The 25414-nt window shown below is 41.3% G+C and overlaps 1 pseudogene; it reads left to right on the top strand.

Moving 5' to 3' along the window:
* Positions 1-5598: 5598 nt before the first annotated feature.
* On the top strand, positions 5599-23279 carry LOC147435766 (linamarin synthase 1-like; annotated as a pseudogene).
* Positions 23280-25414: the final 2135 nt, after the last annotated feature.

The following is a 25414-nucleotide window of genomic DNA, read 5'->3' as shown; positions in this document are numbered from 1 at the left end:
TGACATGAAGAAAGGTCGGCAATGCGACATGGATCTAGAAACCTCTATGGATGAGTTTTCTAGTGGTGACTCTTCAACCACTTCAGAGGAGGAGTCAAAAGTGAGTGAAGAAAGTGACAGTAGCATTGAGGTGATGGGGATCATTCTCAAGGACCCTAAGAAGATGGACCAACCTGATGCCTCATCATCAAACCAAGGGGAGACACCAGGTATACAACCTCTGGTAGAAGCAAGTAAGCTACATCAAATGCTCTCTAGTGAGTTGTGTGGGAAGGAGCGTGAAGATTATATTTTGATGCTAAGTAATTTTACCACATTGTTCATTGATGAATATGATAAAATCACTGGCATCACAGTAGTTCAACATCACATTAAGCGCAAGGAGGGAAGTAAACCTGTAGTGTAGAATCTCAGGCGGCTAGGAGTAATTCAACAAGACTTCCTGCTCAAAGAGGTGAGGAAGTTGCTAGAAGCCGGGTTTATTTATCTTGTTGAAGACTAAGAGTGGGTTTCTCCAGTGGTAGTCACACCAAAGAAGAATGGTAAGTGGAGGGTTTTTGTTGATTACAAGCCTCTTAACGCAGCCACAAAGAGGGACCATTTTCCTCTTCCTTTTCAAGACGAAATACTCAATGAGGTAGCAAGACATGAGCGCTACACGGTATGTGATGGCTACTCAGGCTACTTCCAAATTAGTATCGCTGAAGAAGATCAAAAGAAGACAACCTTCATCACACCATGGGGATGTTTTTCTTACAGAGTTATGCCTTTTGATCTCACTAATGCTCCAACCACTTTTCAGCGATATGTGACATTTGTTTTTCAGCCATTCTTTGGAAAATCAATCCGTGTTTTTATTGATGACTTTGTATCTATAGCTCTCGCTCTCTTCATTTGGAGAAATTTTATGAAGGTCTAGCTAGGCTACAAGATTTGGGGGGCCAACTCAATGTGGAGAAATGCCACATTGGTGAAAGCAAGGTTACTCTTCTTGGCCATGTGATCTCGGCCAATGGCATTGAAGCTGACCCAAGCAAGGTTCAAGCCTTGCTGGCTTTGACCTCTCCCACCACAACAAAGCAGTTGGTCACTTTTCTTCAAAAGGTGAGGTATTTGAGTAGGTTCATTCACTTTCTCTCCCAAGTGGTTCTCCCTTTACAACAAGTTACCCATCAAGAGATCTTCACTTGGAGTGAAGAAAATGAACAACAATTCAATGAGGTAAAAACAATTCTAGCTTCACTTCCCACCATAGCACCTCCAAAGTGGGACGAGCCATTTTATGTAAACCCTAGTGTGGGCAATGACACACTTGGGGCTGTATTGATGCAAAAGGATCCTCAACTTTGTTCATGCATCCTATCTACTTCTCTAGTCGAATGATGACTCCATCAGAAAAGGGATACACGGAAGTGGAGCACACGGTGCTTGCATTAATGTTTGCTACCACCAAATTTCGCTCTTATTTATTGTCTAGACCATTCATAATCTTAACAATGGAAGAAGTATTTACTTATGTAATGCAGCACATGGATGTTTCTTCTAGGATTTCCAAATGACTCACAAGGCTACAAGAGTTTGACTACACAATGCAAGTGGAGAACTCCACAAGGACCAGTCTATGAGGTATTCTCACTCATCGCCACTATGAAAAGAAGCTAAAGATAAAGCCAAATGATCAAGATATTACACCTGTTCTGGAAGTCCCTAAGGTAGAGGAGGCTCACTCTCTTTTCTTTGATGGAGCCTACAAGACGAAAGTGGACAAAGCTGCAGCAGGCATTGTCATCTTCAACAAGCAAGGGGATAAGGTTTTCTCCATTGGTAATCTCTTGGATTCTCACTCTAACAATGAGGCAGAATATGCAACCTTAACTCTTGGGTTAGAGTGGTGTGTGACACAGGGCATTCAATGGTTAAATGTATTTGGTGATGCCATGCTTTTAATAAAACAAATACAAGGAACTTGGGCTTGTAAAAATCGTAGCTTGCTAGTCCATTTGCGCAAAGTCAAGGAACTTTTAGGAAAATTTCAAGTTGTACAATTACATCATGTCCCTCGAGCAAAAAATCAAGAAGCAGATGCTCTAGCTAGAGAGAAGCTGCAAGATGTTTCAGTGGTGGGTGCTATCAAATTGAAGCTGCCTCTCTTCCAAGGTAGCGATGCTATGCCTGACATCATGAGTTTCTTGGACATAGGAGAGTGTCCTAAGGATCTTACTAAGGGCCAAAAGTAGTGGCTTGTGCGCAAGGCAACAAAATACCGCCTTATCAATGACGACCTCTACTACAAGGGTAAGGATCAAATTCTTAGGCGTGTACCTCTCTCTAGAGAGATCACTGAAATCATTTCAAGTTGCCATGATGGTGTTTGCAGATGATACTTTGCACTTGACATCACTAGTAGAAAGATTCTACAAGCCGGGTTTGTATGGCCTAGTCTACATAGGGATGTGCATCATTGGTGTAAAACATGCAAGGAATGTCAAAAGGCAGGGGATAGGAGGCTCACATATGAGCCACAGACTCCTATAATCTCATATGGACCATTTGAGAAATGGGGAATTGATGCTATTGGTTCTTTGCCAAGGATCCAATCAGGTAAATTTTATATCATCATGGGTGTGGACTACATGACCAGGTGGGCTGAAGCAGTTGCTACCACCCGGATTACAGCTAAGGAAGTGGCTAAGTTCATATTTGAAAACATTTGTTTCCGTTTTGGCACTCCTCTTGAAATAATTTCTGACAGGGGACCAGGTTTTAGAGGAGACCTTGTAGGAGAGCTAATGGAGAAGTTAGGTATCTCACGACGACACTCAACTCCCTACTACCCACAATGCAATGGTTTGGTGGAAAAGGTAAATGGTATGATCTAAAAGATCATCACTAAACATGTAAACAATCACAACAGTGATTGGGACAAGCATCTTATGACTGCACTTTGGGCTTATCACACTTCATTTCGCACATCCGTTGGGTTCACACCATATCACTTGGTGTTTGGTAAGGAAGCCATTTTACCCATTGAAGTACAATTGGCTAGTCTCAGGGTGCTAGCTGGGAAGGTGGAACATCCTAATGCTCATCTCCACAACCACATTCTTGATCTAGAGAGGCTTTAACTAGACAGAGAAGCTGCTATCAACTACTATGCAGCACAGGCAGAGCAACGTCGACTTACCTTCAACAAGGGACTTAGGGAAAAAGGTCTCAAGAAAGGCATGTTGGTCCTACGGTATGATAACAGGTTTGACACTAGGAAGGATAAAAAGTTTTCACCCAGATGGGAGGGGCCATTTGTCATTAGAAAGCGCTACGCCAATGGCAATTACCGATTGATGGATGCAAATGGTAGGCTCCACAAAACACGTGTCAATGGATGGAGGTTAAAGCAGTACTTTATGAGATTTGATCAAGCACCTATGATGGAAATCCCCGAGGAGGGAGACTCCTCCACCTCAATTGAAGAAGAATCAAGTACAATGCTAGAGGCATGAATACCTCTAGCCTTAGGGAGAGAGCTAATGAGGCATGCTTTTCCATGCATGGGAACCCCCCATATTTTTTTTCTCTTTTACCAAAAATATTTCCTATTATATAAGTTACTTTTGATTTTTCTTCCCTTTTTCACAAAAGTTTTAGCCTTTATTAAATAAATAAGACTTATGCTAATCAATCACGATGTAGCATAAATAAGTAAGCTTTCTTTGTTGATCTCTCTTTTGACCTTAAATATTAAATATATATATTCTAAATTACATTATATATTTTAGTATTTTCTAATATATTTTTCATGTATATATATTATTCCACCCTACCAAATATTTTATTCACTAGTTTTCATTTTCAAACCTCAACCCCACTTTCAAATTTCAATAATACCTCCATCTAGATGATTGCCAATCTTTTCAAAACTCTAGGTCATGTTTTCATACACATGAAGGAGCTTGCACTTGAAGGCAAGAGAGAAGTCCACTCAAAGGGGACCACCAAAAGACCTTTGCAGCCACAAATAATACATTATTTGGCTGAATTTTTTAAGTAGAGAAGAACCCCGAATCTGAAGGAGCATTCAACATAAAAGATGTATCTCGTGATCTCAACTTTTAGCTCAATTTTTTTGAGAATTTTTGGAGTTAGGAATGCGGAGCTATGATATTTGTAGTGGACCCCAGTTTTCTCATGTAATGGTGACACAGGCCATCCATAGTTTTCTTCCCTTTAGAATGGCTATGGTTCTACAAGTCTTCAAGCATGATTACAAGAGACAAGGCTCTTTTAATGAGGTCTTGGCAATTCTAGAGTGATTCTATCACCATTTTTGGAGGATCCATCCTCATCAACAATTATCCACCTTCGACAACCTCTCTTATAATTTTCTTACCTCTCTCTTCTCTCCCTAATAAGCTTATGTCTAGCCAAAGCTAGACTATTGTAAATATCTCCTATCCTCTACATCCTACCCACATTCTCTCTTCTTCTCTCTCTATTGACTCTGGTATTTTAAATAATGAGGAGACAAGATGGGAGCCACAGTGCCATGCACCCCATTGTCCTAGTCACCAGAGTGGGACACTCACCTCAATTAGAAATATTGCTAAAACCATCCCTCCTTCCCTATATAAGGAGTCCATGAGAGCACACACACACCTATATATACACACTCTTGTGCTACATGCTTGTAGCATGAACCCTAATCACATAATCACAACACCATCATCATCACCATCACCATGCACAAAAGATAAGCACCATAGCTCCACACCACTTGTAATTAAGGGTTGAAGGCACAATTTCAAGAAGAAGAAGGGTGGACACACTCATGATATTCCTGGCCATCAACTCCCATATCTCCATTATGTCTCCTAGGATCTTGTCCCCTTCTCATTTTCCTGCCATACGCTACCTATTGTATTCATCTTTTGCAAGCAATCAACACACTCCATCTTGGTTCCATACTTTGTGTCGCTTTGGATACATCTCATAGTGAGTATGGTATATGCTTGTTTCTTGCCTTTTTTTTCTGCTTATGTAAAGGTGTGCGGATTCGCCACCATATACACAGACACTTTCTCTCCCTCTCATATTCCTATCATCTTGCTACTTCCATCTTGAGGTGTGCGGATTCGCCACATCTTGTATGATAAGTGAGCATACTCGCAAGTTTTCCCTACCTCATTATCTTCCTTACTAACATGCACGAGTAACAAGACCATTCACCACTCCTCTCACCTTATTCTTCGACCACCCCATTCCACATTTGGGCGTGGATCTTGAAATTGTTTTCCATGGCATGCTTCATTGTGTATATGTATGCGTCCTAGCCGCATATCTTGCTAGGTGGTTCCCCTATTGTGTATTCCCCATGATGAGTCCATTGTGCATAGTCTTGGTGTAGAGGCCACCGGGTCTATTTTTTTCACTTCCGCCTCTCAACATGTACATGGGACTGCAACTTACACCTTGCATGAACTAGATGGGACAAAAATGAATATTCCCATCGCAGGGAAAAGAATCAAGTTATTCACAAGAAGAGGTGATACAGATCCCTTTGATTGATAGAAAAGTATCTATGAAGTCTTTGATGAAAATGGTATGGATGTGGATGATGAACAAGAGGATGATGGGTTAAAATTTACTGGAAGTGATGATGAGATTGATATGTATGTTGACTTAAATGAGGAATGAGCCTGCAAAAGATATATGTGGCACATGCTGGAGGATGTGCAGGTTTAGAGGGGGTGGATGTCGTGCCATGGCACATGCATAATGTGAAAACTAAATATCTACCTCACTCTCAATTCTTTTGTTATGTGGGATCGAATGCTATAATGTACATAGTATGATATATACGAAAATAGATGCCACAATTGCAGTCGTGTACAAACCTTGTCAGGTAGGCGAGGCCCTAGACGTGGCACTATGGCATGCTTTTTCACATAAATCTATACCTGTTTTGCTTTAGAAATGTAAAAATTTCAAGTGTTTCAAAGTGGCACGCTCGTTTTGCCTAGAAAGCTCAATGCGGGCAATCTCGACAAAAAATAGTAGGTTCCGTACGCGGACATAAAAGGTGTGTCCAAAGTGCTTACCAAGTGGAAAAATGAGGTTCAACATGAAATTTGAACCCAATGGGATTTTCCCACAAATTTAGGGATTTCTCCCATGTCGTTTGAGCTTTTTACGGACAGAAAGGGGCATTTTTGGGCAAAAGAATGGCTAAAAATGACATAGAAATGGTTAAAAATAACCTAAAAATATCTCAAAATGCCACATCAACGATGTTGCTAGCTGTGTGGGAAATTTTAGAGCCAAGAACGAGCTTATTTGAGCATATGAGCAAGGAGATACAGCCATTCCTTTACAGGGTGCTAGTGCAGTCCCTTACTGCTTTCACTAGATGGTTAAGGTTGTGAGGCCTCCAATTAGGGTTTCCCCTCCTCAAATAACTACTTGGTCTTCTCCAATGAAGTACTGAAGCTTCCATGAAATGGTCATGATGAGGAATTGAGCGTCATTATAGGGATTTTAACAGGTCAAATGAGCACTACATCTGTGAAATTGGGAGGGAGCCTAATCTTCACACACACAAGAGTTTTGAGTTAGTACTGGTTACTTTTTAAAGTGGAGATTTCATGCTGGAGTCTTATTATTTTTTAGTGTGTTTTTGGCTTCACATCATCTATGCCTTGCTTGATTTTGCTATGAGTCCTCACAGTCACACACCCAGCGCTTTCCTAGTCGCATTGTGCACTTCTTGACAACGTATAACAATGAGACATGTGGGCACTCTTCCTCACAAGTCTCATGCGCGATGACTACTTGCTGCCACGCACTTGCCATCATCAAGCTTTGAGAACTCTTCACTCCAACCTGAACCCTGCTTGTTGACAGATTCTATTTGTCATTATCTGACACTACCTGATACACCTCGTTGCAGGTTAGGATACACAAGTAAGTCTTCTTTGTCTACAGCTTCGTAGTCATTAGAGTATATGGGTCGCAAGAAAATGATAGAGAAGATTTATGACACAATGGATGAGACTGCGGCACTCATACTTCTATTCAGGCCTCCCTACCACTCATTCCATACAGCAAGATACACCGATATGTGTTTAATGAGTAGGCAGATACATTGTTGCAATTATGGGATCTGCATGTGGTAATACAAGCTACGAAGATTGATTTTGATGCAGCCATTATTAAACAGGTCAGTGCCACTGTTAATGGGAATTAAATAATAGTGACACCTGATTGCTTTTACGCCTTTAGATTGCCCAACGAGAAAAAGCCCAACACAGCATCTGCAGACCAGATCAGTCTGGCTCTTAAGGAAGATGAAGTAGCTGGAAAGAAAAGCAAGGTTGGTGGACAAGGGATTCCAGTAGCTGCACTGGATGTTCCCTCAGCCTACATGTTTATTGCCGAAGTTATCATTTTGAAAAAAAATCCGGCATATGTGTCTGAGAAATTGTTTGCAATGCTGCTGGAAAAAAGGGTAGATGATAAAGACAAAATCAATCTATGCCAAATTTAATCTCACAACGTCTTACATCAGACTGCTACTGAAGTCATAGAGTCTATTCAAAGCTTGGTATGTCTGACAGTTTTTATACTAGGCTACTGCTCTAGAGACCTTTCCCTGAGTAAAGCTGGCTTATAGTCCTAGGCCTATTCCATTAACTGAAAATGTGGAGTTATCTTCGGATGAAGCGGACCCAGGTAATCAATTGGCCATCACTAGGCAAAAGAAGAAGTCCAGTAGCTCAAAGAAGCCCATGATTCTGTTAGAATAGAGTACTGGTCTACTGAACAAACTTGAGAGTCAGGTCCAGCCCCTACCTAGTGAAAAATCTTCTGAAGGCTAGACTTCACCAATGCCCAAAGATCAGATTCAAGCAGTAGTCAGCACTGAAAAAAGCCAGCAAGAAGCAGCAACTAGACGGATAACAAGCACTGAATAGGTGGCAAGTGATACTGGCAAAGAAAAGTGCAAAGCACTTGCCATCCTGATCACCAGATCTCCTTTCAGTGAACTGACTTTATCAGTGGTCAAGAAGGATAGGTTGTTACAGTTGCAGAATAACCCTCTCAAAGGAAAATTAGTACTTCAAAAACCAAATTTTGCAACATTACCATATATGGCTCTAGTCATGGTTTATGAGCCAATTGAATCTGATTCATCTACAGTAGTTAATGGTTGCTCGGAAATCATCCAAGCATCATGGAACACTATCTTCCATTCGTTGGAACAGATAATGGATGTATCAGTTTCCAGTGAAGAAGTGGCTAGGCTGAAAGAAGAATTGGGAAGCAATCAACATCAGATTCTAGAACTTTAGAAAAAACTTGTTGATCACTCTCTCAGACTACAAGAGGTACTTCACATTAACGACGCTCATAGTGCGACTCTCAAAAGTGAAAATCCACGGCGTCGCTATGAGCGTCACTATAGGCGTCGTTATTCTATTTGTTGCATAGCAACGGCTATAACGACGCCCAGAGTGACGCCCATAGCGACGTCGAGACAGGGGTAAAATTTAAACCGAGAGCGCCAGAAACTTAGATCTTAGATCTGAGTTTTTGTTGCTCAAGCAAAAGAGGTAACCCGCGCTCTCCCTCTCTCTCTCTCTCTCTCTCTCTCTTTCTCCCCCCCCCCCCCCCCCCCCCCCCCCCCCGCCCCCCCACACACACACACATACACAAGGAGAGGAAGGAGAGCCAGGTATGCTCCTTCCCTCTCCTCTCTCGCTTGTTCCCTTCCCCTCTTTCTCTCTCTCTCCCTCTCTCCCACACACACACACACACACACACACACACATTGTGTCTTTGAGAGATAGAGATAGAGAGAGAGAGAGAGAGAGAGAGAGAGAGAGAGAGAGAGCAAAGAGAAAAGGAAAGGCAGAGAAAGAGAGAGAGAATAAAAACCAAAGAGAGAGAGAGGGGGGGAAGACGAAAGAGAGAGGTAAGGGGAGAAAACAAAGAGAGAGATATTAGGTTAAGATTTAAATAAGGTTTAAGATTGGGTTAGATTACATTTAGATTTATGTTTATGTTGAGCTTAAGATTAGGTTAGATTTAGATTTACTTTAGATTAAGATTATGTTAAATTTAAAATTAGGGTAAGATTTAAGATTAGCTAGCTATGTTAGATTTAAGTTAAACTACATTTACGTTTAGGATTTAAGATTGAATTAGATTTAGGTTTATGTTGAGTCTAAGATTAGATTAGATTGAGATTTAAGATGAAGACAAGATTTAAGATTAACTAGATTAAATTTAGATTTAAGTTGGATTACGTTTAGGTTAGATTTAAGATAAGATTAGATTTAGGTTTATTTTGAGTTTAAGATTAGATTAGATCTAGATCTATGTTTGATTTAAGATTAGATTAGATTTAGGTTATATTTTAGTGCATGTAGACTATAATATAATAGATTCTAGATTTTGGATTACGATAAAAAATTTAGAGTTAGGCGAACGGTGATCCCTCTCTTCCACTTTACGGATGCGACCTTAAGTGGAAAGCTTTCAATGGCATGATACTCGGATTGGAGGCCAACATGTAATGTGCTAAGTAGTCTCTCAAACAAAGATCTGTTGTGAAGAGATGTTAAGATGCTGTGAATTGCTACAGGTAGAGAAGAGGCAAAGGGTTTTTGTCCACTACATGCACTATCATGTACACATGGGTGTGTAGATTTCTCGTGCCCACAAATATAGGCATTGACCGATAAAGACTAGAGAATGTGAGGTATTTTACAGTGTGAACAAAGAGAGAGAGAGAGAGAGAGATAAGATGGAGGATTCCAATAGAAGATTAAATTTATGTCCAGGCTATAAGGTTCTTACCTTCATTATGAGTGGTGACGAGGATGTGGGGCCGTCCAACAGAAACACCTATCTCTCAACAACGATCTTATGTCCTTGTAGTAGTGAATGCAAGCATGCTATGCGATGGACAAGACGTGTTTCTTTGTAGCACGTCTGCAAATTTGGCGCATTTGATCCATCTATTATAGATCGAGTTGTTGCCAATTATAACTTGACCAACTCTGACACTGGCCAGCAGGTAGCAATCTTACAACCCAATAGACGTGTTCGCAGGCGCTTTGGTCAAGCAATATACATGAGGCCACAAGATGTAGCCTCTGACAGCTCGGAGGATGATCATGTAGAACACATTCCCAATGAGGCAATGTTTGAGCCCGAGATCGATGAAACGATCCAGATGATCATGGATTCAGAAAGTCTTATCTATGATGATATGAAAAGTGAAGCCGATACATCATTGTATGATGGAGCACGTGTGTCTAGATTGAAGGCGCTCTTGGTTCTTCTAAACGTGCAGATAAAGTTTGGACGGAGTGACACTAGCATCATAGTGCTTTTCATGTGATCTATTACAATGTGTTTACTTTAATAAAAAACTCTACATGTATAATGATCTGATAGATTACTTACACATGTGTATCGCATTTTTTTTCGCTATGTAAATTGCTAAAAGAGCACATACTGCCAGCTGATAATGTGATGCCAGATTCCTGAGAGGAAGCAAGAAAGATCTTGTGAAACTTGGGGATGGATTACAATCCGCTTCATGCTTGTCCTAGTGACTGCATTATTTTCAGAGGGGAATACATAGACATGGACAAGTGTCCAAAATGTGATTCCGAGAGATATCGAGTTGATCTCCATGGAACAAAAATTCCACAAAAGGTTTTGCACCATTATCCTCTGCTTCCTTGCATCAAGCATTTATTTGAATGTAAGTCCATGGGCGCCCTAGCATCATGGCATGAGGAGAATAAATCTTCGGATAGTGTGCTACGGATTCGTGCAGATTGTGCATCCTGGAAACATATAGACAAAACATGGCCGTATTTTGATAAGGAAGCTCGAAATTTTCATCTAGGCATGGCTAGGGATGGCATAAATCCATTTGGTCAAAGATCAACATAAATCCATTGTCATCGTCAACTACAACATTCTCCCGTGCTTGACTACCAGGAAGGGGCACCTGCGGCTAAGCTTGATTGTGGCGGGGTGGTATAAAGTGAAGACTATGGATGTGTATCTTCGTCCAATACTGGAAGAGCTACAACAATTGTGGATTGGCATAGAAGTGATGGATATGAGCCAATACACAGGTCAACAGAATGCTTTGATCAAAGGCATTCTAATGTGGACCATGCATGACTATCCTGGACTAACAGAATGCTCATGTGATTTACACTCAAACTCAAACACTGTAAATTTTGGCTTTTCTCAAGCTTGTCCATTGTCATGTGTATACATGTAGGGCTTCAAACAAGCGGATACAGCGCATGTGTCACATGTGGACCTTGACTGAATGCACATCGGACTCCCTCATTGAAGAAGGAAATCTACGAAGGTCATCATGTGTATCTTCCAGAGAATCATGTGTTACGTAATGGATTTTTGGTAAGAGAGACACCAAGGATGTCTGCACAAGCATGGTTAGAGCAGAAGGAGATGTATGACGGTTTTCCCCCAGGGATGAAGAGACTCTCTGTATGGTACGAGTTACCTTTGGCCATGACTCATGATCAATCACTTGTTCGATCCAATTCACATATTCAAGAATGTGGGTAATCTGCTATGGGACCATCTGACCAGCAAGAAATATACTTTGGGAGCCAGTTTTGACCTTAGAAATGTGCATCGTATGGAGAAATATTAGCCGCAGACAGCATATGATGGATCGATAAAACTCCCTAAAGTGCCATGGATTTTGACAAGAGCCCAAGAATGCAAAGTAAAAGAGACCACTTGATCTATGCGGACACCCACTGGCGTAATGCACTCACTCTGGACGTGTTTCACTAAAGAAGGAAAGCTTACTAGTTTGAAGTCACACGACTGACATAAAATGTGTTAGGTATGTTTGAAGTGGAATATATCATATTGGGAATTTTGTAACAAATATGTGTGTGGACTTTAATATCATTGGTAGACGTGTTTTGTAGTTTATTTTATCGATGGCCATTGAGGGATGTTTGTCTCCTGACGTTCGTAACACAATCTACAAACTTGCAAAGTTGGTGCAATGGATCTCACAAAAGGAGATCAATGTAGACTCCATACCATTCGCCAAACTAAACGCTGCAGAGTACATGTTTGAGAAACACTTTCCTACTACCATGCTAACCATTTAGGTGCATCTTCTTGTTCACATAGTTGATGAGGTGGAAATAGCTGGCATAGTACATTCCAGATGGATGTTCTTTTTAGAACATTTCATGAAAACACTTAAGGGATATGTGCGTCAAAAGGCACGTCCAAAGGGTAATATGGCAAAAGGTTGGCTAGTATCAGAGTCCCTAGTTTACATTGGAGAGTGGTTAGATAGATTTGATAAAGCCCTGGACACGCTATGGAAAACCATAGATAATGAGCGCATATCTGGGATTTTCATGTGCAATCTCGGTGTTGAGAAGAAGATGACAGAATATCTAGAGGCTAAAATCAATCGATTTTGCATGCTTCACAATCCAGTGATGCAAAAGTAGATTTCACAATACGAGGATGCAAAGAAAGAGTAGCAAAGGGCACGGATCGAGTGGAGATGGGAAAGACGACCACCGATGCATTATCTGGCGGATCTAGAGAGCCTACCAACATTCATGATCTTAAGATGGTTGCACAACCAATTGAAGAGCGCACAATAGTGCGCTGCACAATAGTGCGGTGAAGAAGTGACTGAGGAGGAGTGCAAGTACTCTCGGGGTTGCATAACCAAGGTAAGTTTGCAATGCACGACTAGTGACTTTCTAGATGTTTTGAAGGCCACTCATAATCTTTGTTGGTTGTAGTATAAGTCATACACAATATCATGGTATAAAGGTCGACATTTTAGGGTGGACTAATCGACAAAAAGCATTTTACTCAAGATTATGTAATCATGGAAAAATTTGAACAGTTTAGTCAACAACGGATCCTATGGTCGCGGAACTCACTTACTTTGGCACCCTTCAAGATATTTTGAGGATCGATTCATAGAGGATTTTTTGTCGACTTGTTTGACGTGCAATGGTTCAAGATAAACATGGAGGGTTGCAACGCTACTGTGCACAAAGGAGAGTCTGGTTTTCTTGAGGTGGATTCATCTAAAAAAATGGACCGACCTAAGAGACACTTTCGTACTGCCCGAGCATTGTGAACAAGTCAGTTATGTGCTTGGAAGCTATCAAGTTTTAGAAGTTATGTGCTTGGAAGCTCTCATGTAAGTTATGTGGCTCTAGCAGGTGATATTTCATTCTACAAAGTCTACATCAAAGTGGTGGTACGTCATAGAGGTAGCCCCTAGTAGTGCACGGACGTATGAGGGCTACCATGTGCCAATCACAGCGGCATCAATGGAGGAGATTGGAGAAGATACTTAGTCAGAAGCTGCTGAGGTGCTGCTAGACAAGCATCAAGCTGCTACTCTCTATGGGGTGCATGTAGAGGATCTACAAAATGAAACGGAGGACATCTTTCTAAATGGAGAGCTCTATATAGATATAGGGAGTTATGTTGAGCTAAGAGAGAGACCTCTTAAAGCCATAAACATTGTATTTGAACAATTTTTCTCCGTTTTATAATATATATTGTATTCACGTGGCTATACTTGAGAAATTTAAATTGTGCCTAATGGTCATTGCATCCACTCCAGGTACATATGCTCCACGTATGTTCTCACAAGCAGGGACACTCCTCGGTGTGTCGTGAAAGTCTGATATGCCAACGAGAACTGTGCTTCGAGTGTGATGGAGACTGAGACTGCAATCCCGAAGGAGATGATCCGTCTCTGCTCATGGATGTTGTTAGTCCCTCCACTAGACCTAGTTGATCAGGTGAAAGAGATGCTAAGAAGCACTACTTCTGCTTCTTAGCGTCTCTTTCACCCAATCAACTAGATCTAGTGGAGGGGTGAGCAACATCTATGTGTAGAGATGGATCACCTCCTTCACGATTGCAGCCTCAGTGTCCATCGCACTCGGATCACAGTGCTTTTACAAGATACATAGAATGCACACAGGAGACAAATTGACAAGAACTTCACAGGAATCCCTCCCCCTTTATGAGTCCCCTCTCTCTCTCTCTCTCTACTTGTCCATGTTTTCTTCTCCATTCAATATTAAGATTAAATATTCGTGTGTTTAATGCAAGTATAGATGATGATGAGTTTCTTTTTTCTTTGTCACCCCAGCAAAGGCATTGGTACGAGGATCATCATTGCTCTGGAGCACCATCACGTCGTTCTACTCATTTAGCGTCTCCCTCTGTTTTGGAGCATTTAGCGTGCTCCGAAGCTTTGGTGTTGACGAGACAATCTTCACACTCGTCTAGGCACTAACACTCTAGTGGTGGCGATGGTGGTTGTTGTGGGGATGCTGTCGTTGATGCCTCAACACTGCCTCGTGTCCGATGAGGCTCTGTACCTTCCGCTTCTTTGCCTACCCCCACACCATCCATGGAATCCCCATCTATGCCAGGTATTGCACGGCTATCGGTGGCCATTCATGGCTACACACTACTACCTACTCTCGTCCTGGAGTCACTGTAGTCGACACTCCTCGCTTCGGGGCCTAGAATCTAGTGGAGACACCTGACGATTGTACCCCCATCGACATGCCTCTAGAGAACCCCTGCCGGGACACCCAGGTTCCTGCGTCACAGGCGAGAGGGCTTGTCGTACTCCATCCACTTCAGCGACGGCATCATCTTGGATGATGAAGGCAAGAAGGTGATCTCTCACATACACTGTCTTTGCTCTCAGGTGTTTAGACACTACATACTAAACACCTAGAGTGAAGTACCAAGTGAGTTAAAAGAGAGAGTCATCAGCATGCTGCATGAAAAGTTTCTTATGTCAACACGGGATGACCGCTTCAATGAAGACCTGATGAAGGTTTGAATGCGTGAATACTGCAAGCACAAGCGTTCTAAAGTGCAAAAATCAATAAAGCATGGGTGGAACATACCACATTGACTGGCCAAAGAAGACTGGAAGAATGTGGAGCGAACAGCACACGAGAATCCTGACAAGTGGAAGCCACAAAAGAAGGCACCCAAAGCGCGAGTAGAGGCAGGGAGCTCGCACCACTTGGGGAGCGGTGAGTGAGCATCATTTGAGGCCTATTTTGTAAGTGTTTTTACATTGATCTTTAGGTTTGATAGTTACGTCTATTTGTACTTTTAAATTCTAGCATAATGGATTCTTTATATGTTTTGAACAATGGTTGATGACAGGACGTGACCCCACATCGTACGAGCGCAAGTACACAGGCAAAAAGGGCTTAAACGGCCTGATGGACATTCTGAGTTCTCACGGCGGCATGGTTAGTATTAGGGTTTTCTCTTTTCTATTTGTTGTATTGTTTTGTAAATTATATATTTATACTTAGAGAAAGCTGTATTATTGTTTTTTTTTTTTGCAACATCAACAGATACGCTGCTTGGATGCGATGAGACATCTGATTAGACGACATCAGTCTAGCTGTAGCTAGATAGCACTAGTTTCCTTTTGTCATAGCATATGTATAATAAGATCATGTGTATACGTCTTTTTGTAGCTATTGGAAAACCATGTATATTTTCTCAATAATGACAATGGTGTTGTAACTGTCAATTTTGTATCTTTATTCTGCAAACAATACTATGGATGATGGAGTTAATGGCTATATTGTCTTGTGGGTGACTACTTTGGGTCTATACCTTGCAATTTCTTTCAAAGGTGGAACTGGGCTTATCTTGGATTCATTTAGGTTTACTCTATTATTGAAACATTCAATATGGTTGATGGGTGGTAGGGCATTCAATGCCCTACCACCAAAAGTTTTTACTCTCGGACATCGCTATATAAGGCTCTGCAACGTCGCTATGAGCATCGCTATACGTAGCCTGTAAGCATTGCTATAAGTGTTGGTATATGCGTTGCTATATAGCAACAATTATAGAGAGGCATATAGCAAAGATTTTAGCAACGCTCATAGCGATGTTCTCGTAGAAACGCTATTAGCGACGTCGAAGAGTATAAAAACCCAATGTATTTTTGTCGCTAAAAATGTCACAAGTGCACACAACCTCTTGTAGTGTTAGGAATGCTATTGCTGAGAATCAGCCAACTCAAAGAATTAAGGCGCTGCAGACAAAGACGCTGAAACTAGAAACCAAAAATTGGCGCTGAATGAAGAGAAGGAAGATGCTTTGAGAGATGCTGACAGATTTAAAACTCTGTTACGTAGAAAGCTTGCAGATTTCAACGAACATCTACCAATGAACACTATGTTAAAGGATTCCCTTGCAGAGAGATATATATACAGTAACCTTGCTGATATTCTCAATCCACAAAGAAAACTAACCCTGAATATGGATAATTTGAAGGCACTCCATAAGTCTATTCGGAGTGATCTGCAAGATAAGATCACTGAATATAATACAACCTTGGTAAATCAAGCCATTATGGATCAGATCCGTAAGCAAGATGATACTAAAGAGGAGTATAAGCAGGAAGAACAACATGAGGAGGAAGGTGGTGTGTGTGCATCTGTCGCACATGTCAAAGCAAGGGACTTGCTGTACACTGTGTACGAGCCACGAATGGCTGAAAGAACACAACCATATTAATCTAGCAAGCTCAAGAGAGCAAGGGTGTGTCACTCACCGCCCTATGCTTGCCTTCGTGGAGGATTCCTCGTCGTGCCTTCGCAATGCTCGATCACTCTCTCTCTCTCTCTCTCTCTCTCTCTCTCTCTCTCTCTCTCTCTCTCTCTCTCTCTCTCTCTCTCTCTTTCTCTCTCTCTCTCTCTCTCTCTCTCTCTCTCTCTCTCTCACGCATACACACACACACACACAAGGAGATGAAGAAGAAGATGCAGATGGAGTAAGAGCACTCTTCAATTGCACAAATAAGAGAATAAGTGATTTTTAGGTTTATGTGAATTTTATATAAGCTCGCCCTCTCACACATCGGTGCCCATGCTTAGCCAACTAACACTTGAATGTTCTAGTTAGAGTGCGGCTCTCATAGGCAATCACTCTTACCCTTTTCCTATTGGACCGACAATCTCAACCTATGACTACTAGAAGTGGACACCGATGGTTAACATGCCCCCCTTCTTGATGTAGATTCCATCCTCGGAATATAAAATTACAGCATCAGGATCCACGATAGGAGTACCTGTAGCAAAAGAAAAAGAACATTGTGAAACATCAAAGGCAGCATGTGCAGGCGTGCGAACAAGAGTAGTACCTGAATGAAATACAATTGAGTTAAGGTCTATTAGGTTGACTATAAGAGACACAAGAGCTAGGGCTAAAGTAAGTACTAGATTGACCAACATTAATTAAAAAATGTCGCCTAAAGAGTAAACCCTACGAATGCTTGTCAGAGTCTAAAGACTAGTGATCTTGTCACTTATACCACTTAAGCATGATCAACATAAAAGACAAGGAATTTTGTGCTATTTGCTTTCTCTTTTCTCTTTTTTTTTCTTTTTTGTTGTTTTCATAGTTACTACAAGTAGTTGGGGGACTCAAGGTCTCAAATACCAGTAGCTGGGAGACTCGATGTCTCAAATACTAGCTTGAGCATAAACTAGCTGGGAGACTCAAGGTCTCAAATACGAGCTTAACACATGGACTTCCACAACAAAAGTCACACTTAGGTGGATTAAGCTAGAGAGAACTATATCTTCATAGCCTAAAACATTACTAAAGTTACTACAATTAATAGACTATTTAGGAATTAAAGTCGACAATTAAGTGACCTAGTTTAGCGTAAGGTCCTGATACCTACTTAAAGTCAACTAATAGCCCAAACTCAAAGAGAAGAACAAGGTACAAGAAGTTTGAAACAATTATAGCATCTAAACTGGAAATGTCACAACTTCATAAATTTTATGCATTGTTAGAAACTCAAATGACAAGATGCAAACATGTAACTGTGGAAAGCATAGATAAAAGCAGAACATCCGTTGTAACATGTAAACATCCATTATCGTTGTCCTTCGAAGGCATCCTTATGTAGTCACAAACTGCACAATAGTCACCACCAAACATCCAGCTTCTAGAGGCACATCAGTGGGAAAAAAAACTTTGATAATCACTAAAATCTAAAATAGAAACACTCCTATTGTACTAATCCTACCTACCCTCCATCACTTGAGTGATGAGGATCAAAGTAAGTGGAGGTTGGAGAGCTTGGTCGGTAGCTCTACGGCTAATCCTCCATCCTCATCATCAAGGTAGGTGCAATCCTCTTCGGTAAGGCCGTGTGTCGTGTTTGTCCAATCACCATTATCGTCCTTGTCCTCTTCCATGTAGAATAGTCAAGAGGTAGACCAACCATTCTAACTCCTCAACATTTCTCTCACAAGCGAGTGTTTCAATCGAAACCCATTCACAGGAAATATGAGGATAACATAAATGCATTATTTGGAAAAGGTAAAAAGAATATTCGTAAGAATCAACCATATCTATGAACACAAATAGAGGATGGTTAGGTGTTTGATGACATAGGTTTTTGTTTCAGTGTACCTAATCTGACATCTGTATTGTGCACACTTGTTTACTAATTGCTCTTGCTCTTTACTATTTTTGTTTTTATTTTGTTTTTTTTTTAACTAGGGTGATTAGTTACTATATATTTGTATATATACAATCCCTAAAATTGGAAAGATCAAGGGTCAGGGAAAGAAGGGTAAGAGGAAAATAATTCAATAGGCTGACGTGAATGAAGACTCCCCTCTTCCTTGGGTAGATCATACTTTCAAAGGATGTCATCACCTTTTGGAACCAGTTTTTCCCATAGGTGATAGGTGAGGATTTTAGCCAATAGTTCTCTATTACCTTGGGTGCCTCATCGAGCTACAAGGGTGGTAAGGTACTCTCCCATGAACGAACTTGAAGTAGTGCATCAGGTAATAATTGAACAATGGGAGGTGTCGAATCTTTTGTAGCTTCATGGAGGCTGCCTATGGTAGGTGGAGGTTGTGTAGAATATTTTACCTCTATGGATGCATTACATGAGGAGCTAGAAGCTCCATGGAACTCCCCCTTTCTTGAGCAGAGCCGAATAGATTGGTTTTGCCTTGGAACCCAAACTAGCTCTGGAATAGGTGTGTATCATTCTGTGATCTTTCCCTTTCCAAGGTCTTCCATCGGCTTTGGAATCACAAGGTTTGACTCGCATGGTTTTTTAGTGGATAGGGAAGGACACGATTTATGTTTAGGTACCCAAATTTGATAATTTCCATCATAGTAGCCTTGGGCTTCTAAAAGTTGTTTAGGAATCCGACATGATTTGGTTTTCACCTTCTTAACTTGAGTGCACACCTTCCTTTGAGGTTTCCTTTGTGAATTAACTTGAACCATAGGGTGGTCCGATAACAATACCTTGGGGATCCATTGATATGTGCCCTTGGTCAGATCAGGTGGAGCCTTTGATGTAGCATTGTTTGTCATAGCCATGTAAGTTGAATCTCTAGAGAGTTGTGCTACTGGCAAGGATGTTGTGACTTTTTGGATTGACAATATTTTGTTGTTTTTTGTGTTATGAAGAGGTTTTGAGTTGGTTTTTGCGCTGTGATACTCTCGGTCTCCCAATCAATATTACATTTGATTGTAGACATCCATTTGCACCCCAGGTTTATATTACCCTCCATAGTACCAACAGGCATGACCAAAAAGCGTTGAACCACGATTCCATTGTCATAAATATATGCAAGAAGGACATACATAGATAATAAACAGGTAGCTTGACATCGATGCTCCCCATTGAGGGCTTTCATAAGAAATCAATCAATCTGCTGAGCATATTCCAAAGCATTGAGTGCATAGATAAGACAATGAACCCACCCTGATACATCAAATGTTTTAGTGCTTTGTCTTTCAGAAGTACCTCTGCACATAGAGTTAAATACAAGGCTATCATATCAAAGAATCTTATGATATGCAATTTCTTCATACATTTTGATAATATCCTTCTAGAAAAAATCATTTCAATTACCCCTAGTTAGTTGCTCTTTCTATGTAATACTAGATGGCTAACTTGTGTCATGACTAACCTTAACAACTCTCACTATCCTCTTCACTTTGTATTAGCAAGATTCATACATGAGAAACACTATTTTCCTTCTAGTAATTTGAAATTTCTCCCACCACACTAGTTGAGACATTGTGCATTGTTATAGAAAGGATCTTATTGGTTAGACTGCATTGGACTGGAAAAATTTGTCCACATGTTAAAGCTCCTACACCTAAAGAGGGTAGGACTCTCTGCTCCACACCATGTTATGGATACTTATGGTTATTGACATGTGTACTAGAGTGCCTACGCCTCGTGAGGTAGGACTCTCCACTTTGCAATACTATCATGGAAATTTTTGGATGTCGATACATGTGTACTAGAGTGCCTACGCCTAGTGAGGCAAGACTCTCCATAGTTACATTATATGTGGAACTGGACGACAACATTTGGTATGGATTGATATGAAAGGATATGATGGATTGGTATGGAAAGCTGGAAGGTTAACAAATGGTGATCTATTTGAAACCACATTTCTGACCAATATTGCACTCTGCATCTATGCACATTTACTTTGTTTTCAACACTCCCATGACACCATACGCATGTTACACATTTTTACACTTTTAAATTTCTTCCTACTAATCATTGTTACTCTTTTGGTTTTCAATTACTCATTGTGCTATGGATCAGGCATGTACCTAGCATCTTGTACCTCACACTTGACCCCACCAATTTTGTACCTCGCAAAACTAAGGGCAATTTCTTTTCCAATCCCGGAGTATATTATGGATAAGGGATATGTACATTATTACTCAAGTGCTCATTAGGAGCATCATTTGTGCCAGCCGACCAATGTGTATTCATTTTTTAGCATTGAAGAATCTATAAATAAAATACGTGCAAGAGGGAAATTCTCACTCTTGCATGGGGGGAGATTGCACCTAGTGCTTGTGTATTTCTTCTCTCTTCTCCTCTCTTCTCTCTCACCGTGTGGATGTAGCACTTCTATCTCACAGGTGCATCCGTGTTATCTTGGTCATCTCTATACACGTGAGGAAAGCGCACTCATGACCAATCATACACGTGTTTAACAAAAGCCTACCAGCCAATGTCCTTTTGTAGAATGTTGCAAAAGAGTCCCGATCCTTCAGGCAAGCCACTAACTACACCACTATGTCCATGATTTGCGCAATGGCTTGCCCACTCATCCCGCATAGTGATCTCCCCAAGAAACCATTGTAGTAGGCTGTCAAGATCATGCCCATACTGGCTACTCTGCATTATACTAATGCGCCATGCATGATCATTCGCTGCTATTGCAGGTGATGGGATTTAAACCCTTTTGCTTGAGATGTTGCAGGTGCTGGGGGGAGAGAGAGAGAGAGAGAGAGAGAGAGAGAGAGAGAGAGAGAGAGAGAGAGAGAGAGAGAGAGAGAGAGAGAGAGAGAGAGAGAGAGAGATGGCATGAGAAAAAGGGGGAGCATAAAGGGGAAAATAAGATATGCTTGCTAGAGAAGCAAAGCAGATGGGATAGTGAAGGTGCACAACTGATGATGATAAGTTTTGAGGTCAATGAATTGGTGAGAGAAAAGTAGTAACCATGGTCAAAATTACATGGAAGAAAGTGGGGCGGTCTTTAAGTACCCCCTTCATTCCGTAGTTTCAAAGTGCAACAAGCCATGGCTCATAAGGTGAAAATTGTGCATGCATTCCGTTGTGCCCATAACACATAGCTCCATGCTGGCTCCAACAGTTTTAGGGTGGAATTAGTGCACCACTCTCGTAGTTGAAGGGTATTCCCACAATCCAAGACAGCTCCTAGAATAGTTCAAGAGTGCATCATGCCACACCAAGCATCTGCATCTCAAGGAGGGGAGGTTGTCTGTTGATTTGTGCCATTGGCAGGCTCATTGCAGGTGATCTGTTGGGGCGTCAGCAATCCAAGGAAGGGAAAATGAAAGTAAAGTCTTAGATTTCGCAACAAGAATTGACTCATCTATACTATTATAAAAAGGGGAGGGATTCACCCCCCTTGCACATGTGGCAGTTGAAATTGCTTTAACCGGTAGTGTTCCCCGTGGCTCGGACTACACAATGACAAAACGAGAGGGTTGCTTCAACCTGTAGTGTTCCCTGTGGCTCCGACTACACAATGACAAGAGAGAGAGAGAGAGAGAGAGAGAGAGAGAGAGAGAGAGAGAGAGAGAGAGAGAGAAAGAGAGAGAGAGATGGTCGAAGGCCTTACTAGTCAATAGTAAAAATAGATGGGGTAATGTAATTTTTTCTCATTTTGTTTTAGAATGCCAACGTGAGCTTTAGCTTGTTCTTTAAGGAATGATTTCTTCATTGATGTGTTAAACTTTTCTACATATCAGCAAAATGGTGACTTGGGAACACCGCTTATGAGCTCGACACAGAGGCCGTGCATGTGTTTCAAGAGTGCATGGGGCCAAGTTTTGGCCGGTGGGACCGTTTCTTCCACCTGCATTCTTCTCTGGACAAATGCATATGGCACCGGCGATGGGGACAAGCCTCTGGACCGAGGATATGGGCTTCCAAGAGTGGCTATACAAGCAGGAGGATCGATTTGCGTTGTACATATCAGTTGGTAACCTAGGTCACTTGGCAGTAGAAAAATTAAATTTTCATGATGGCATTGATGATGATGTTGTAATCAACGACAAAGTTAATGATGATAATGATGATGTCTCTTAGTCTCATAATGATGATGATGATGTTGTCTACAATGACTTTGTTGTAGGTGGAAGAAGTTTCCACCGGAGTGGAGGAAAGTGGACATCCATTCTTCTCGGTTCTCCGAGTGGATGTGGATAGAGCAACCCTTGCACATCTACAAGGCTTCAAAGAGAGAACTAGGCATAGAGGATTGGTTGTGTCATGGGCTCCTCAGTTACTACTAGTTCTATCGAATCAAAGTGTCACTGAATTCCTCACGCACTACGGATGGAACTCCATTCTCGAAGGGACTAGTGGTGGTGTTCCAATGCTTGCTTGGCATGTCGGGCTCTTAGAGCAGCAAATGAAATTGAAATACATAATGGATGTTTGGCGAGTGGCGCTCAGCTTCAAGAGGGAGCTCACAGTTGAGGGCACCCTCCTTGAAGAAAGAGGAGGTAGAGAGAGTGATTGTGAAGTTGTTGGGTGTTGATGGTGGTGAGGCTTTGAGAGAGAACTCTCTTCAACTTCAAAGGATTGTGAGGGAAGCAGTACTCTGTGATGAGGATTCATCATAGGGTAATCTTAACCACTTTCTTGAGGCCTTAGCCCAGAATACTAGTCAGTAGGTTAATTAACTCCTTGCTTGCTAGATATGGTCTTGACCTTTATAGTAGAGACCGAATTAGCATCAATATCTCTCTCTCTCTCTCTCTCTCTCTCTCTCTCTCTCTCTCTCTCTCTCTCTCTCTCTCTCTCTCTCTCTCTCTCTCTCTCTCTCCACACACACACCCACCAATCAATCAATAAGTTTCTATGTAACAAAGCTGGTTGAATTCAACATTGCACAGAGAATTTTCAAAAACACTAGTTAAGTTCCCTAACACATTCACAAAATTATGCAATTTCTATTTTGTAACTTTCTAAAACAAGCCTTAATGAAGTCGAAAGCTAGACATTTATATTTGTTTTTGTTACTTTTTTTACGGCATTTAACTCTGTGAAGCATTGAAATTTATTATTGGATCCTCTCATTTAAGAGGCTCTTGACTTCCTTTTCATTTTATTTTTTTCTAATGGCGCTACCTACTGACAACTTCTACATTTTATTCAAAATATTCAAATTTTCTTAGCTATGTGTATAAAGTGCCACCTTGAATGCTCTGTCTCTCTCTCTCTCTCTCTCTCTCTCTCTCTCTCTCTCTCTCTCTCTCTCTCTCTCTCTCTCTCTCTCTCTCTCTCTCTCTCTTCTCTGTGTGGATAGATTAAGAAAAAGATGGATACAGAGGAGAAAATAAAACATTTAAGAGAGCTACTACAATGCCTTGAGACACACACACACACACAAAGAGAGAGAGAGAGAGAAAGAGAAAGAGAGAGAGAGAGAGAGAGAGAGAGAGAGAGAGACCTCGCCGCCAACAGTCATAGCTTCCTGCCACCATGTTTTTCTGCATTTCAATTTTCTATTTTCTATTTAGACCTTGTATCTCTCTCTTATTCACTCTCTTTCCTTTTATCTTTCTCTCTCTAAGTCTTGATTTATCCACTCTCTCTAGGATTTTTGTCTCTCTCTATACTCTCATAGGTAATACATCTCTCCCTCTCTCGACATCTCCTTCCTTGTAGCTTACCACTCTCTATATATAATTGACTCTCTCTCTCTATCTCTCTCCACCAAAAAAACCATGTGGATTGACTTCCTTCTCAAATCATCCTAATTCAATGTGCTTCATCATCTAAGCCCTCTTGGCCCTCCATGTCACTCTTGAACTACACACACCACAAAGGCCTTCCATATCTCACATACCACTTGGGGTTCACTATGTCCTCAAACAATCTTGTAGGCTTGAAGAACTGCTATCAATGGTTCTATGAATTATATTATGTGACAGGTGACCGTATTGGTAGGGCTAGGTTGATGGCACCCGCACCCTTGGCCACCCTGTGAGAGAGGTCATCCCATGCCTTATCTGTAGCAGTATTTACTTGCAATGATGCACCAATGCACACCAACATACACACACCATACACTGACATTTCTTGTGTGTATCTCCTAGTACGGATGAATGAGTTCAAATAAGGGTTACCAGTGTGCTAGTGAAGCAAGTGCATGGCTTCATCGAACACTAACAAAATCAAAAAACATTTTCCCTCCTCCTTGAAATCAATTGTAGACTTGCTAAGAAGGGGTGATGCATCATCTAGTCACTTTGTCTATCCATCAGAGGGTTCATCATATTTAGCTATAATCATTGGTGATTCATCGGAAGAAGTTCCATCATTTTTTTGTTGCAGATGATCCCAAAACTGCCTGGCATCTTTGTCGCCTATGGACAACATGGTAGAAAATTTTTGTTTTGTGAGCCCTTGCATGAAGGGTTTCTTGCTCCAAGAATCAACTTTTGATCAAAGATTCTCTGGTGTCACGGGAACCGAATAATAGCGATAGACAACAAAATAGAGGAAGAAATCTTTGTATTGATAGTGTTTGATACAACAGAGGAGCAATTGAATATATATATGGGCGCACTCCGTTGTACGGAGCTCGAACCTCCCGACCACCCCCGAGCTTCAGTTCGCTTGCATGCAGCGTCTCACTCGCACTCGCACTCGCACTCGCACTTGCAGAGAGAATGGTGAATTTCCCCAAAACGCACCACCCGTCCTTCTATTCTCCTCCAAAAGCGTGTGACCTCT

Source organism: Adiantum capillus-veneris, chromosome 18 (genome assembly GCF_014529385.1).
Source record: "Adiantum capillus-veneris isolate H3 chromosome 18, ASM1452938v2, whole genome shotgun sequence".
Classification (NCBI taxonomy): Eukaryota; Viridiplantae; Streptophyta; class Polypodiopsida; order Polypodiales; family Pteridaceae; genus Adiantum; species Adiantum capillus-veneris.
This window is presented reverse-complemented; position numbering and strand designations above follow the sequence as displayed.